The following is a 4,898-nucleotide window of genomic DNA, read 5'->3' as shown; positions in this document are numbered from 1 at the left end:
TGATGATGATGATGATGATGATGAAGGTGATGATGATGATGATGATGATGGTGGTGGTGGTGGTGAATATAATATATATATATATATATATATATATATATATATGGAGAGAGAGAGAGAGAGAGAGAGAGAGAGAGAGAGAGAGAGAGAGAGAGAGAGAGAGAGAGAGAGAGAGAGAGAGAGAGAGAGAGAGAGAGAGAGAGTACAAAAGCGTAGACAAAAACAAGCAAACAAAAGAATACATTTTAAATTTAAAAAACTATCCCGAATAGCAGAGGAAATCAAAGGGACACCACTCTTATAAAGTCTATAATTCTAATGGTAAATTAGGTCAACTGCTTTAATATTATAATATTATGTCTCTTTCTTTCACCAAAAGGGACACTACTCTTGAAATGCATTGTTGGAAAGTTGGGTTGGATAACGACGAACAGGCTTTCTTTTCTACGCCGTTCACCGCGGCTGCTGTAACAGTTGCCACCGCGAGTCAGCGGGAAGCGAAACTTGCCCCTGCTTACCGAGTCCTAATACATCCGCGACCTTTCTTCCCCCCTACGTTTCGTTTCGTCACCTCCTCTCTAAATTCACAAAACCAAATAAATGAAAGTAGAGTGCGTAATCAAGCTAACTGATAGCGCGTACTGAACTGCACGTGAATTATAAAAAAGATAGATTAATTAAAAAAAGAAAGAAAAAAGCTAACACCAACAAAACAAATACGAACTTCTTTACAGATGTACCTAAACATTCCAAAAACCTCCACCCACTTTCTCAGTGCAGATAGATAGCTACTAGATAAAAGAAAATGATGATTAATTCAGGGATTTTTTTCTCTCTGTTTTGTTTTATTTGCTCAGTGTGTGTATGTGTGCGATGACTTAGCTTAGCCTTTACTTAACTCTGCTGAAAGACAATCCTCTCTCGTGCACCAACAACATACAGACAATCGCGTTTCGGCTTCTGATTAAATTTGTTGACGGATGTTAAAACCGCACACGTTTTTGGTATCTGTGTTTGAAACGAAATTCTGTAAAATTATTTTGAGTTTCTTTGTGTGGGAAAAACAATAATTTATAATCTTCGGTAATTTTGTGGATTATACAACAGATTGAACGTGTAGTGTGGGTAAGTATAAAAAGTAAAATATTATTAGTATATTTTTATGTTTTAGATATTCACATATTTTTTTTTTCATTTCGCCAATAGTCACGATTGTTTTTCTATCTATCTATATATTTACCTGTCTAATTGTCTATCTATCTATCTATCTATCTATCTATCTATCTATCTATCTATCTATCTATCTATCTATCTATCAATCTATCTATTTATCTATCTATCTATCTATCTATCTACCTATCTATCTATCTATCTATCTATCTATCTATCTATCCATCTATCTATCTATATGCATGTCTGTCTCTATATCTATTTATCTATATATTTACCTATCTATATATCTATCCTTCCATCCATCCATCCATCTGTCTATCTATCTATCTATCTATCTATCTATCTATCTATCTATCTATCTGTTATCTATCTATCCATCTATCGGTCCGTCTGTATCCTCTTTACCTATCTATCAAACTTGTCTTCTATATTATATCTGCTTATCTATCTAGACATCTATCTTTTAAATTCTTCGCTGCCTTCTTTGCTTCTCCTCCTTCTCTTCCGCCTCCTACTCCTCCTCCACCTTCTCCTCCACAACCTCCTCCACAACCTCCTCACAACCTCCTCCTCCTCCTCCTCCACAACCTCCTCCTCCTCCTCATCATCTCTCTCTCTCTCTCTCTCTCTCTCGCTCGCTCTCGCTCCTCTCTCTCTCTCTCTCTCTCTCTCTCTCTCTCTCTCTCTATCTATCTATCTATCTCCTCCCCCTCCTCTTTCTCTCTTCCCACCCCCTCTTTCCCCCTTTGTGTTTCTCTATCTCACCCCTCCCCTCCCCCCTTGTGTTTCTCTATCTCACCCCCCCCCCCCCCCCCAATCCCACAGTGACAAATTCTATGCTATTTAGTCTGGCATTTTGGGGTATAACATTTTCTCTACCCGCCTGTGTTCTTTGCCAAGATTGCATATTTATTTTGTGGCCAGGATGAAAAAGACGAGATAAGATGATGTGCCTTTGCACATTTTGTATTTATCATTTTGTACTCATTTCTCATAACTACTCTCCTTCCCCTGTTCACCAACGCCCCCCCCCCCCACCCTCTCTCTCTCTCTCTCTCTCTCTCTCTCTCTCTCTCTCTCTCTCTCTCTCTCTCTCTGAATCCATCCATCCATCTATATATCTATCTATCTATCTATCTATCTATCTATCTATCTATCTATCTATCTATCTATCTATCTGTCTCTCTCTTTATCTATCTATTTATCTATCCCTCTCCATCCCTCTCTATCTATCAATCTATCTATCTATCTATCTATCTATCTATCTATCCATCCATCCATCCATCCATCCATCTATCTATCTATCTATCTATCTATCTATCTATCTATCTATCTATCTATCTATCTATCTATCTATCTATCTATCTATCTATCTATCTATCTGTCTCTCTCTTTATCTATCTATTTATCTATCCCTCTCTATCCCTCTCTATCTATCAATCTATCTATCTATCTATCTATCTATCTATCTATCTATCTATCTATCTATCTATCTATCTATCTATCTATCTATCTATCTATCTATCTATCTATCTATCTGTACTTTCTTGTACTTTCCGCCAGATTTTAACAAACCCAGCTACCCTATCACTACGAGGTAGTACAAGGGGTCAGAATAAAATCTCGACTTAACTTGGGATCGATCTCGGCCCCTTTGCGTGTGGGCCACACATGTATAATTAATTAGTCTTCAAAAGGCCTCATTGGAATCATCAGGTAAAAAAGATGGGATTACAGATGAATGTCACTCGGTCCTACCAGCCAAACAGTCAGGGATAATCAACTCTTGTTGCTTTACCTTTCTTTCCTCCGTAAACATTTGCCTTGCAGTACATACAAACAATTGTCTTTTTCTTTCCTTCTTTCTTTCTTTCATTCGCTCTTTAATTCTTTGTTGTTGTTGTCGTTGCTCCTCCTCCTCCTCCTCCTCCTCCTCCTCCTCCTCCTCCTCCTCCTCCTCCTCCTTTCCCTCTCCTCCTCCTCCTCCTCCTCCTTCCTTCTCTCCTCTTCTCTTCTTCTTCTTCTTCTTCTCTTCTTCTTCTTCTTCTTCTCTTCTTCTTCTTCTCTCTCTTCTTCTCTCTTCTTTCTTCTTCTCTTCTTCTTCTTCTTTCTCTTCTTCTTCTTCTTCCTCCTCCTCCTCCTCCTCCTCCTCTCTTCTTCCTCTTCTTCTTTCTTCTTCTTTTCTTCTTCTCTCTTCTTCTTCTCTCTTCTCCTTCCTCCTCCTCCTCCTCCTCCTCCTCCTCCTCCTCCTCCTCTTCTCCTCTTCTTCTTCTTCTTCTTCTCTTCTTCTCTTCTTCTTCTTCTTCTTCTTCTTCTTCTTCTTCTCTCTTCTCTCTCCTCCTCCTCCTCCTCCTCCTCCTCCTCATTCTTCTTCTTCTTCTCTCTCTTCTTCTTCTTCTTCTTTCTTCTTTCTTCTTCTTCTTCTTCTACTTCTTCTTCTTCTTCTTCTCTCTTTCTTCTCTCCTTCTCTTCTCTTCTTCCTCCTCCTCTTCTCCTCTCTCCTCCTCCTCCTCCTCCTCCTCCTCCTTCTTCTTCTTCTTTCTTCTCTCTCTTCTTCTCTTCTCTCTTCTCTCTTCTCTTCTTCTTCTTCTTCTTCTTCTTCTTTCTCTCTTCTTCTTCTTCTTCTTCTTCTCTTCTTCTTCTTCTTCTTCTTCTTCTTCTTCTTCTTCTTCTTCTTCTTCTTCTTCTTCTTCTCCTCCTCCTCCTCCTCCTCCTCTCCTTCTTTTCTTCCTTCCTTCCTTCTCTTCTCTTCTTCTTCTTCTTCTTCTTCTTCTTCTTCTCTTCTTCTTCTTCTTCTTCTTCTTCTTCTTCTTCTTCTTCTCTTCTTCTCTTCTTCTTCTTCTTCTTCTCTTCTTCTTCTTCTCCTCCTCCTCCTCCTCCTCCTCTCTTCTCTCTCTCTTCCTCTCTCCTCCTCTCTCTCTTCTTCTTCTCTCCTTCTTCTTCTCTCATTTCTTCGCTTCCTTCCTCTCCATTTCTTCTTCTTGTTTTTTGCTCTTCTTTCTGTTTGCCCCCCTCTCATGAACGGGTTTTTACCGCTAAAAAGTACCGTATTTATTGTTTGTTTGTTTTATTCTTGATTGTTTTTGTTTTTAAAAAATATTTTAGAAGTTTTTATAGATCTAGCTCCAATCATTGCAGATTTGAAAGTTTTTGCAAAAAAATGAGAGTCATTTTAATCGATCTTTGATTGAAGGACGATTTTTCGGGCCAAATTTTAGATATGTATAATTATATAAATGACAGTATCTACGTCAGTAATAGCATCGAGTATCAAGTGTGGGCTGTTTGTTTTTATTGTCGCGATTGCGTTATAAAACGTCGGTGATATGAGAAAGAGATTTTAAGTGCTCTCGAGTTTAATTAGCGGGTATTAAGTTTTACGATTCAATAAAACGGATAACACACTATCCGTGATAAAATTGGATATAGGTTATAAAGTATACGGGTGTGGGAGGGGAGGGGGGTGAGGGGGTGAGGGAGGGAGGGAGGGAGAGAGAGAGAGAGAGAGAGAGAGAGAGAGAGAGAGAGAGAGGATAAATATATGTGTGTAGATAGATAGATGGATATATATATATATATATATATATATATATATATATATATATATGTGTGTGTATATATATATATATATATATATATATATATATATATAAAATATATATGTATATATATATATATATATATATATATATATATATATATATATATATATATATATATATATA

General features: G+C 37.7%; 1 protein-coding gene across 1 annotated transcript in view; it reads left to right on the top strand.

Moving 5' to 3' along the window:
• Positions 1–923: 923 nt before the first annotated feature.
• LOC144975459 (uncharacterized) overlaps positions 924–4,898 on the top strand; it is a 159,300-nt gene continuing 155,325 nt past the window's right edge. The window contains exon 1 of the mRNA XM_078919555.1: positions 924–1,125. The gene's annotated coding sequence lies outside the window, so the exon portion shown is untranslated. The remainder of the gene's footprint in view (positions 1,126–4,898) is intronic.

Source organism: Berghia stephanieae, chromosome 6, assembly GCF_034508935.2.
Source record: "Berghia stephanieae isolate SIO BIC M18660-M18661 chromosome 6, UCSD_Bste_1.3, whole genome shotgun sequence".
In the NCBI taxonomy this organism is placed as follows: domain Eukaryota; kingdom Metazoa; phylum Mollusca; class Gastropoda; order Nudibranchia; family Aeolidiidae; genus Berghia; species Berghia stephanieae.
This window is presented reverse-complemented; position numbering and strand designations above follow the sequence as displayed.